We start from the raw sequence: 12,469 nt of genomic DNA, 5'->3' as shown, positions 1-12,469 counted from the left end.
GTGATTAGCTGCTTAGAAATTAAGTGTTAACGAGCAGTTGGACAGGTGTACCTAATAAAGTGGCCGGTGAGTGTATATGGCTTTATGCAAGAATTTGTGTTTTCCATCATACATTTCTTTCTTGTTTTTTTAACCATCACTCCACATAAACCCCACCTTAAATATCCTGTCACCTAATGCCTGCTTTGAAATCAGAGGAGGGATGTTACAAGCCCTCATACCCTGATAGGATGAGGATGAACGGCCGTTTGAAATGCAGACAGAGGTGGCGGTCCATGACATCATTCATCAGGAAGGTGATACTACGTCGCCTCAGTCCACCAGTATGCCAGTAGTCTGAACGCCATGCCTTCTCTGTCTGCCGCATCTAAACATGGTGGCTGACACTGGCTCTCGTTGCATTATTACAGGAATGTTTAGAATCTGCTTTATCAAACAGACAACTGGAATTGGACCGACTTGGAATGAGGAATGAGCTTTTCCCCCTTACAGTGAATGTTTTTCTCCTATATTTAATTATTCAGTTATGTCACCACAGTGCTGACATTTGAGTCCAACAGAATTTGACGTTTAGCGGCCAAAGCTGTAGCGTTTAGGCAACGATGAGGGTATTCGTGACTCTACACTTTTCCTCATGATTCATCCCATATCTCGTCATGCTAACGAGTTTCACGCCTTTTGGATTAGCTGTATCAGATGGCATACCGGATGCATGCGTCTTAACAAAGGGTGTAGTTATGCTTGAATATTCTTGAGATCAGGTTGTTATCTGAAATGCCCCTACACGACCGGGTTCCAAACATGCACAAACATTTCAATGCAGCAACAGGAACGTATCAATGTTCTGTTGTTGTCTGAAATTACGTTTTTAGGGTCTCTGGTACCAAATACTTGAGCAAGCTTTACTCGCTTTCTCTCTTTACTCTCTCTCTCTCAATAACAGTCATTACTTTGTATCTGTTTCTGTATCATATTCTCCCCTAGTTACAAATGAAGTTATGGAGGTAGACAATCATTGGAGGGGATCTCTTATCTTAGATGGTGCTGAAACCTCTTTGACAGAACCAATCATATTGAATGTGTCTGTGTGTCCAGGACCTGTTCATATAAAGCTACGTCCACATTAGTCAAAATCCTGAGAATAACCTTTGCTCTTATAGCTAAGCATTACCAAACATACACTGTGTTTAGGTCTGAGTTTCCCAATTGACTGTTTTTTAAACAAAAAACAAAAATGCAAAAGTGTAAGGAATGGATGACACAAGGGATGTTTATCTGCTACAATATTAGCTGTAGTCATCAGCACGCCCAGTTAACTAGCTTAGTGTCTCTGATAGCAAAGGAGCACTACTTTCAAGGAGCTCATTAAGCAACTTGTATGTTGGGTTTGTTTAAAAAAACTAAAAAAAATAGCGTTTCTCATTAAGAGAAAAGCAGAGCCTGTGTGTGTGTGTGTGTGTGTTTGTGTGTGTGTGGTAGAGCAGCTGACGGTGATTAGCTTTGAAGCAAGTACTGACCCTGGAGCCATGATGGGAGAAACAAAGGGTCTTCCCTCTGCTTTCTGACTACGATTGGAAAGCTGTAGCAGGAAAAGCTAACCCTTTCCTTGACTTTGTTGTTTATGAAGGAGAACCCCAAAATGAGTGGGGGGGAAATGCAAGGCTACCAAGCCACGGCCAAGCTTACCAATCACAGTTGTTGCACTCTGCGTTGGTGCATTGTTAGTTATGGTACGTGCCTATATAGGCTTTGTTTTCACAGAATCAACCAGCATCCCAGCATTGCACGCTAGTGGGCTAGCCACCAGGAGCTATCAGTTTCTCTTCACTGACCACTGACAAGCAAAGAAAACAGACTACACCCTCCTACAAGCCCAATGGCTGCACCTGCTTCCAGATTTTAAAACTGACCATAACGAGAAATGGGCTATGCAGTTGTTGAATATGTCTTCATTTCAGATTGATAATGGCAAGTTTAATAGATTTTTGTCAGCTTTTGAAGGGGCATCAAGCCGAGCCTGCCACTCATAAAGTTGTCTGGGTTAAACTTTATGTAAATTAGGAGTAGGCAACTTGCCGCCCCGCTTCTCCCCGCGAAGCCAGCAGAATACATGCATAAAGTGGGAAGCGTGGAAATGATGCTGACATTGGAGACTTACCATTACATTGTTTGAGAGGTGCATGTTTGGCGTCGTGTCCGCCATAGGGTTGTATACATATTCGTAAGAACATACCCACGGAGTCGATTTAACACCATAAATTAGCCTCAACACATCCACGGTTAGCATTTTCCCAGTGTCGGGAAGCTAAGCTTGCATGCTAGTGTATCATAGTTTAAGCTAACGCTAGCAGCGCTGTTCTGCTGTTTGTTAGATTTAGAGAAGTTGATGCTTAAGGAACTCCAGACATCCATAAGTCAAAGTGTAGGATCATTCTTACAATCATTTGTTACGTTTTACACTTGATGGAAAACATTTCTGGCACACATCCATTGCAGTTAGAATCAATATTACCTTTACATAACCTTTATAGTTTCAGCAATTAGAGTCAAGCTACTGTAAAATTAGAGGGGATTATGTCAGAGGAATACAAAGAACTAAACACCAGGTTTGACATGTTGAAACAGATCCGTGGTATGCATGTTTTTCTAAGTTATTGATATTTTCAATCTGCTCCACTCTGAACTGAGGAACACTGTTAATTGGCTCTGACATGGCAAATTCCTCTTTAGGCCTCTTCCCCCTTAGCTCTGCACGCTCTCCGAACTTCACACAAATATGTTATGATCATCTAACTGCTTTCCCCAAACAGGGCAGCATGTAAGGAATGCTGCTTAATGTCACCGGCTGTCAGTCCAACTTAACGCGAGCCACTTTATAACACTGCCAATATGTTAAAGCCTGTGATGTCATCGCCTGAGAGTTAGGACAGAAAAACTGATGGCACGCGATGTTATTAATAGAGCGATATGTGTGTGTCTGTGTGCGCAAAAGTGTGAGGAGCAGACATTGCATGGAATAAATTTGTCTAATCAGAGCTCCCAAAGGTGTTCACTTGGAGGTGCAGATGTTTGTAGAGATCAGTGCAGATTAAAAAGCGTAAGAACGCATGAATGAATCTTCTTGTTTTTGAAGGTATGTGACCGGGTCCCCCGGGTGATAATGTGGGAGGTGCTGTGGGAGTTGGGGTGAGGGGGGTCCCTTCTCAGGGCCATCCAATCTCTGTTTGACCAAAGAGAGAGCTGTGTACGGGTTCTCGGCAGTAAGTCGGACTCGTTCCAGGTGAGGGTTGGCCTCCGCCAAGGCTGCGTTTTGTCACCAGTCCTGTTTATTGTATATATGCACAGGATATCAAGGCGTAGTCAGGGTGGGGAGGGGTTGCAGTTTAGTGGGCTCAGGATCTCATTGCTGCTTTTTGCAGATGATGTGGTCCTGATGGCATCATTGGCCTGTGACCTATAGCCCTCCCCGGATCGGTTTGCAGTCTTGTGGGAAGCGGCTGGGTCTAAATCTGAGGCCATGGTTCTCAGCAGGAAACCAATGGAGTGCCTACTGTATGTAGGGAATGAGTCCTTACCCCAAGTTAAGGATTTCAAATAACTTGGGGTCTTGTTTGCGAGTGAGGGGACAATGGAGCGCGAGATTGGTCGGAGAATCGGCGCAGCGGTTGCAGTATTACATTCAATTTATCGCACCTTTGTGACAAAAACAGAGCTGAGCCAGAAGGCAAAGGAACTCTCTCATTAGCATCTTGTAGGCTACTTGTTGCAAAGTGACGCATGCGCAGCACCTATCTGCTACTCAAAATCTGCACTTGACTCGCATCGGGCAGTGACAGCAATGTTGACGCCACAACGTCTTTGCTGCTTGATAAAAGTAAACTTTCACCGTTCTCCTTCTATGTGATTGTTGCCAGCTGATCCTTCCCCCAGGTAGCCATGTGGGCAGCGTGTGTATGTGACGTTAGTCCGACGGGGTTTGTTATGTGAGGTGAAGCACTCTGTGCTTAGAAATGTACCATAAGTTGCAGCTGCCGCTGACATATGATGCACATTCTTTTCCATGGGTAGTGAAGCTACAAAAGTCATTTTTTTCATGCTCACTGCAAAGACAAACTAAATCCCCTGATTAATGCAATGTAATAATGACATCTCCCGGCCATTTTTAACCGCAGAAAGGTGCTACCAGCCAGGCTAAAGCTAATATAGTTAGCCTTTAGAAAAAAGGCGTCTGTCCCGACTAACGTTACAGTTTGGAGCTGCGACGCCAGAAACGTAACACTAAACAGCAGTCTGTATCTGACATAACATAGTTTACACTGATTTAAGTGTTCTTGGATACACAGTTTGTTGCTAGTGCGTAACATGCACATCAAACCACCAATCCCAATCAGTGTTGATCAATTTATCAATCAACCAAAGCAGGCCCCGCTAGCTGACAACCTAAAATTCAGAGGAAGCAAAATGCGTGCATTATTAACATCATTCACTTTAGCCTGGATTGATAGTATTACATGAACTCAATGCTGTCATGTCTATCAATCAATGTGTTTTCTCCCAAATTCCGCAAATCTTTTTAGAAGAGTACTCGCAGGCCTTACTTGCTTTGGTGTTTGTAAAGCATTGAAGTTCAACGAAGAATGCTTCACATAAGAAAAGTTCCTTTTTCATTTTTATTATCTAAGTACTGTAGATGCACTCTCCTACAAAATCACCCCAGTAGTCGAGTATGATTGATTGAATTCCAAATAAAGCTATTTATGTCATCTTGTAAAAAAATAGTACTTTTTTCATATGGCAGAAAAAAAATATTGCAGCGTCAGTTTTTTCCAAAATCGTGCAGCCCTAGTTCAAACGTTAGGACTGGGACTGAACTTGTACCAAAACCATAGTGACTCAGCTACAACATTTAGAGGGAGTGTTTTGTTGTGGAACCCTTTTCGCCCATAGCAACATATTTTCTCGTTACTCAAAGCCTATGAGAAAGTATGAGAAATACAGTAGCAGTCAAATCAGCGACGGGATAACTGCCAAACATAAACACCCCACGTCCTTATTGCATGTCTTTAGTCCATGATGAGAAGGAACTGTTCCAGTTCAACCTGAATAACAGCAAACAGCAAAACACCAGCAGAGCCTGAGAGCGAGGCGGCAGGAAAGTGTTGGGAAATGCTCATTGTTTATAAGTGTTAGAAAGAACTTAGTGTTTCTCTGAGTCACCAAACTATTGAGACTCTCGTTCCTACTTTTGTTTTTTTAAACCTAAATTCTTCGAAGTCTCTTGTTTTAAAGCCCTCCTTCCTCTCAGCTGATTTGATTGGTTTGGAACTTCTCATGAGGTGCGCTGAAAATCTGACTCTGATGCCAAACGCCTCAGGGCCTCCATAGTACAGAGAGATTCTCACCAACTTAATGGCTTTCTTATCTCCATGCCTTTTTTTTTTATCTAGGCCACAACCCTCACATTAAGATGGATTGAATTCACATTGTTGCTGGAAATAACTCCTCTCTGGAATCTCTTTAAGATTGAATTTAATTAAATTTGCCACAGTTTTGTATCATATTAGTCCCAACCCTCTTTCCTTGAAATTATGTAATACATTGTACTACTAATATGCAACAGCAAATACGTTTTAAGAGATATGTAATGCTGCCCGGATTGTTTTTTTGTCAACATAATGAAGAAGCTTTTTTAGCTAAATGTTTACTATGGACATATTTGCAAAATGCTCACTGGTGACATTTTATTGGTTTTCATTTCATTATAATAATAATAATAATAATAAGTAACAGGTAAAGCATGATTTACATTTTTTATGGTTAGGTTATAAGAATTATTTGATACCACTCTCCTGTTTGTGCACTGAGTACAGTATGTAGCCAAATCCACTGGGCTGTTAGCCTAGTTAGCTAGCTAGCCTAGTATAAAGACTGGAAGCTAAAGTTAAAAAGTACCACAAAAGCTCAATAATGTACATGTTGTATCTTGTTTGTTGTTCACAAACTGAAGTCTAAAACCGACAAGTTGTGTTTTCATGGTGAACAGTGGCCAGGTGGAGCGCCTCTAGATTAGATAAATGAGATACAACATGTTAAAGGTAGGTGTATTTTGAAAGTTTTGACAGGGCCAGGTTGAGTGGGCTGTTGCCCACTGATTACAGTCTTAAGGTTAAAATAAGCTAACTGCATACTTTAGTTAATGCACAAACATGAGAGTGGTGTGAAATCCTCTCATTGCGCTCTTTTGGGGTGAAAGTGTTAAAGTATATTTACAAAAAAATATTACTCTTACTTATTGGCAAAGCACTTGGTTAGGGAAACATTGTTCCTTTGGTTAAATATAAAAAACAGCCTTTAAGCATGGGACAAGATGCATTTACTTTTTCAATATGTAACCAAAAATTTTGCTATTGCCCCGTACAGTTTGAGTTTGGATTGCCAGGCAGTTTCATAGACGTCTCACAGGGTTTATTGCTGTCTAATGCAAAAATTACTGAATTTTCTTTGTAAAAAGGCAAATAACTTCTGTTGCATTAAACGGTATAAACTATAGACTGGGACCACGACTCTATTGATCAATGCACATAGTTTACTAACTCAAAAAAGTGAATTCTATCACACATGGGACAACAGGAAGACTGGAAAAATAATGTCCCTATAAACCTAATCCAGGGAGCAATTACATACCCTTCAAAATGTACTTTGCAAAAACGGTTTGGTAGCGTATAATTGTAATTTCTATGAGAAAGTGTTTTTAGTCCATACCTCCGCAATTTTACCATTTGGGCCACAAATCTCAAATGCAGCTGTAATGATATGTTATTTGTTGTCTACATTTCTAGATATACCTGCTGCATCCTCCTTTTTCTGTCATGTTATTTTTATGCATCGCGACGAGGCTTTTAAGCAAGAGCAAGTATCTATATTTAAAATGACTAATCTTTGGCGTGTGATGATTACGAGGCCTTGAACCTAAGTCGGTGCAACCACAGGCTTGTTGATGACAAGTATATTTTTCAAAGGAACATATTCATTTTGCTTCTCATAATCATAGAGTGTGGTGTCTACATTCAGCTCTGCAGTTTGTGAGCAGGAGCACGCCCAGGACATACCAACTTGTATTGTGTGGTAAACAAGATATTAAATAAATGCCTGACCTTGTTTTACTGCAAAAAAAGTCTTTATTAATATTACATAACACGGTGGAAGGCCCTTTCTTCAGGCTGATGATAAAAGACGATAAGAGTGTTTGTTTTTGAAATACTGGTTCGTATTTTCATAATATTTTAACTTTGAGAGACCAACAGACAGGACATCTGACATTAATTGGAAGTCGTGCTGGTTTCCCGTCCAAAACGGCGGACACAGGCAAATCAGCGTGGCGTTTTTGATCTTTCACCTTTTACATTCATAACGACTTCCTGTTGAGTTTATGGATTGCGAAAGCGTAGAGGCAAGAGAAGGACTTAAAGTGAAAAGCATTCCAGGAGTCGCTTTACGTTTTCCATTGCATCTGAGCTGTCTGACAGCATAAAAGGAAGGACGTTGCTGTCATTTATTGAGACAGATGTGTGTCATTGTAATCATCAGCCCTGGCATTGTCTTTGAAAGAATAAGAAGTAGTTCCATGATGCACACAGGATGGTGGCAGAGGCTGCGTGTTGATGTGTCATGTACTTAGATGCCAGACAGGACTGTATATTGGCTCAAATAGCTGAATATAATTGGCTGTATACATTACTGGAATTTTTTTAAGCGGCAGCTTGAACCGCCTGGGGTCCTCATTCAGCGTGGCTCTTATCTGTAGCGCTGCAGGAGCCACTCTGTGGTTCCTGTTATTGCGATCCCGCAGTGTGCAGGCAGATACTTGCACCCACTTTTGGCTGCGGCCAGAGCTCTCGCCTTTTCCACTGCCTGACATTCAGATTGTATAAACCTAGATGGCAGAAAATAAGGATTGTTTGTTATTACAATGCCAGTCTACAGTGGCTTGAGCGTGCGTTGTTTTGACTCTGAGAACAATCAACTGTTGCAATAGAAGAGCCTCCCTCCCTTCCTCATGCACAGCTCACCTCCTCCACTCTGACTCTCCCCCGTCCCTTCCCTGTTTATTTACAAGGATTCCTCTAAAAATGTTAGCCTCCTCATTTACTTTCACTGGGATAAGGAAAAAAAACACCTCCACTTTTATAATTATTTGGAATAAAACAACAAAGGAATTTCCTTTTCACTTGACAGCTGTCAACAGTATGTCTCTATGAACTCGACAATGATTTAAAGCCGTGTTAGAATGGAATGAAGGCATCATAAAACCACAATACAACAATGTTGAATAGGTATGTCATGGAACGTTGTCCTTTGAGAACTGCGCAGACTGGTCTCTCAACACAAACCTATTTTTGTCTACTTTTTTAAACCTTCACCACAGTTGACCGTTGACTAAGCCCAACGCCTGTCAAGCTTTGTAATTTGACACAGCACGTGTGAAGTTTACAATGAAAATTCATAGTACATAACCTGATTCCCTGTTGGCTGTATTTGGCGTACCAGGAGAGGATAGTCCATTAAACAATTTGTCAACTAGTTAATTAACAACTATTCTGAAAACCGATTTAATCATTTATTAAACATAAACATTCTGACTACAAATTCTGGATTATAAATATTTTCTAGTTTCTTCACTCCTCGGTGACAATACACTAAAAATCTGCGTTGCGGACAAAAAAAACTTTTGAGGACCCCATCTTGTGCTTTGGAAAACACTGACAAACATTTCATAGATCAAACAATTAATCGATTTAAAAGAGAAAATTATCGACAGGTTAATCGACTATTAAAATAATCGTTAGTTGCAGCCCTAGTTGTAGTCACTGAGTTGTGGTTATTCTAGAAAATAGACAAAAGTGTTGGGTCACGTTACTTCCTGTTGAGTATTTGCAAACAAAAAGAGACTAACTTACCCCTCGTTCCTCCTCATCCCGTCCTCTCCCTTCTGTGCCTCCTTGCACTATTCTTTCTGTGACTTCACGTTCAGAACACGGTTGTGTGAATATTTTCAATGAGTGAAAATTTTAAAATACAACTTCAGGCTCTTTTTTTCTACGAGCTCTCACAATATATCACATGTTTTCATTAAGTGCTCACGTCAAGTCTATGAGCTCTTGCGTTTTGCACCATATTTACCTTCATAGATTTATTGACGGCATCAGTTTTTGCTTGGTGTACCTAATAAACTGGCAAATGAGTATATCTGTAAGTGCTTCAGGCCTTTTGGATGTGGGCCAAAACATCTTCAAGAATCTAAAGTGAATTTAGATGCTTTAACATTTTTATATATATGTGGAAGCTCTAAAAATACATGGTTAACTGCTTAATATAACTGCAGGGGTGCATGGTAAGTAAAGATTGATACCATTACCTCACAATGTACTATACCTTTAAAAATTAGCCGTTTTCATTGTTAGTACCACTTGATCTTAGGAATGTCTAGAGTGAACAACAGGAAGCTGAGCTGCATTTTTATGGAGAGTGTAGCTTACAAATGGTAACATGACACAAAAGCTGTGAATGAAATTGCTCTGCGGAGAAACCGTCTGAAATGGAAAACTACTTATTGATGGAGACTTTGAAAGCTTTTCAGCTTTCCTTTCCAGACTTTCCATGTTTTTCTTGAAACTGAAGTGTGTGTGTGTGTGTGTGTGTGTGTGTGTGTTGGAGGGGGGTTGAAGATGGGTGGTGGAAAGGTGGGAGTCTCCCCTTTCAAAGGGCCGCGAACAAAACAGGAAACCATCCTCTTGTTTTGGCTCGTGGTCGCTACAAGCGTTTGGAATTTCGTGGAGGTGAATTCACATGTTATGCTCATGTCTGTGCTCAGGTCAGAGCATGCACACACAAACAAACACATCCACGCATACATGATCACACACAGTGGAGGGAATGTCTGGCATGTATAAGCAGAGACACAAAGACATCCCCCCCCCTTCGCTCGTGGATGTTATGAAGAGCGATCGCTGAACAGACTAAATACTCGCTGAGATGTTACGCTGACCTTGGTGCGAATCTGGACTCATGTTCTTTGTGGGTCAAAATGCTGCTTGTGTCTTTAATGATTTTGGCTAACCAGTTCCAAAATCAGCATTATGACCTCTTTCATGTACTGTAAACTTTACACAGGTCCTGGAGTTGTATCTTTCTTTTGGAATTGACACAGAGGACAGATACTCAGAAATGATCTTATCAATACAAAAGTCTTGATCTATGGGAATGAGCTCTGTTGTTGTTTTTGAAAGGTATCATACTGTTGTTGATATAGTTTTGACTTAGAGGAGGCTTTCCTGCACCTCCTCAGGCATCATATTGTTTGGAGTTGGCATCCTGGCGCAGTTTGAGTGCTAATCAGGGACTTTCTACTGCTGAGGTTAGTTGGCATTCTCCGAACCCAGACAACAGAGCTACTAAACAAAGTGACACCTATTCTTCTCTGCTCATGCGAGGGAACTTTCCTGCAGATGCCTTCCTGTAGCTGTCAGTTTTTGTACTCCTGCCTTCATGACAAACAATGTCTGAAGAGATGCCTCTCCTGATATTAAAGCTTTTTAATGCTTCCTTTTATTGTGTGGAACAATTCGGTTGCATCAAGGTCAAAGCTAGAGAGAATAAAGAAGGTTGGCCTGTAATTGATACGTTGTTTCAATTCAAGTAAAACACTCTCAATCAAACTTATTTTCTCTGTCCCAATAGTCCAACTGCAAGGTTCTCCTAATGGCAAGTGTCATGGTTGTTTTAAAAGTACCAGACAATTCATTTTTATAGTATTATATCTGGCTACTGTAACACATGTTGGATTTAATTAATCTTTCAGTGGGATCCCACCTCACAAAATTGAATCAAAAGAAAGATATCTGATTTATCCCTGACTCATTTCCTTTGCACCACCTTTAGGCAGCAACTAACAATTATTTTTATGATCAATTAATCTGCCTCATTGATGGATACATTACTCGCTTTAGTCAGAGTAGTGTTCAAGAAAACTGTCTGAAACGAGTGTCTGATCATGTCCAAAGTCTCCCGAGTTTTTTTCATTGTCCAAACAACATCTAAGACAAAGAAAACCAGATTCACATTTTAGTAATGAAACAAGTGATTTGTTTTGCCCTTTTGCTTAAAAAATGCCGTAAGCAATTATTAAATGGTAAAATACTTAGTTTTTTGTTTATCAACCAATCAGTTCCTTAGTAACTGATTAAGGCCGTATCACTGTGCTGCTGTAAATAATACTTTTGTTGTCTCCTTTTCTTCTGTGTGTCGTGTTGTGTAGATAATAACGCTGAAGAGTGATCATTAAACTAAGTTTTTTTTCCAAAATTGAATACAAATCTAATCGGAATCACCATTGATTATAGCAAATATTTATGAATGAACAGGCATCGGGTATTAAAACTTAATCAAAAAAAAACCTCCTTTGTTAATTAAAACAACGCTTTGTGTTTTAATTAAAAGTATCTTGTAAAAACAAAAAACAGCAGTCTTAACCCTCATGTTGTCCTCGGGTCAAATTAACCCGTTTTCAGTTAATTTTCTCACAAAAAATGGGCCGTCGAAATAAGACCTGAAAATGTCAACATTAAAAATATCAATTTTTTTGGGGGGAAAAAACACCTAATACATTGAAAAAGTAACAAATGTGTGAAAAAAGCGATAATAATGTTGAAAAAAATGTCACCAAAACTTTTTTTTTTCACTTCAAAAGAGTAATTTGACAAAGAAAGACTATATTTTCCTTTTTTGTTCCTGTGAACCCAACATTTCTCTCATTACACTGTGTTTTTGTTTACGTATAGATGTTGTCACTCAGGTTCAATAGCATTGACCTTTGACCACGCAGAAGTACTTCCAGGTGGGGCCTCTCTGGTCTCGGCCCGACACCGAGCGCAGACCTCCTGCAGCCACACACAGATATTTAAACCCTAAACAAACAGTGAGCCGACCGCTAACAAATGTCACCTGATCTCTGTGAACATGCCAGCTCTGTCATGCAAAGACTGACATTCCGGAAAATTATTTTAAAAAACATAAATAAAAAATAAAAAAAACTCTGTGAACGAGGCTTATCATACAAGGTTTTTTTTAATCAAATTAGAAGTTACAACATATAGAGTTGTTTTTTTCCCGATACTCGTACTAAAACGATACTTTTAAAATGGTGCCGGTGCCTAAACAGTAGCTGAACCGATATTTTTAAAAAGAAAATTATAAATAATATATTAATATTATTTTTTAAAGGAGCACTTGACGATAAAGAACGGCCAAATGGTCAAAATGAAATCATTTATGAAAAAAATTTAATAACTACCTTATAACAAAAATCTATTTTATCAGTAATGTGCTGAAAAATGACAAAATCAACGATTGGGTATTTTGAAATAAATTTGAATGCACCATGAGTCTGGCGAGGCAAGTTTCAACAGAACTC

The 12,469-nt window shown here is 39.8% G+C and overlaps 1 long non-coding RNA gene across 1 annotated transcript in view; it reads left to right on the top strand.

Annotated features, from left to right (window-relative positions):
- LOC117957070 overlaps positions 1 to 11,109 on the top strand; it is a 16,035-nt gene extending 4,926 nt beyond the window's left edge. Inside the window, exon 3 of the long non-coding RNA XR_004659435.1 lies at positions 11,099 to 11,109. This is a non-coding gene — a long non-coding RNA (uncharacterized LOC117957070). The remainder of the gene's footprint in view (positions 1 to 11,098) is intronic.
- The last annotated feature ends 1,360 nt before the right edge of the window (positions 11,110 to 12,469 follow it).

The sequence above is a fragment of the Etheostoma cragini genome, chromosome 14 (assembly GCF_013103735.1).
Source record: "Etheostoma cragini isolate CJK2018 chromosome 14, CSU_Ecrag_1.0, whole genome shotgun sequence".
Lineage (NCBI taxonomy): Eukaryota > Metazoa > Chordata > Actinopteri > Perciformes > Percidae > Etheostoma > Etheostoma cragini.
This window is presented reverse-complemented; position numbering and strand designations above follow the sequence as displayed.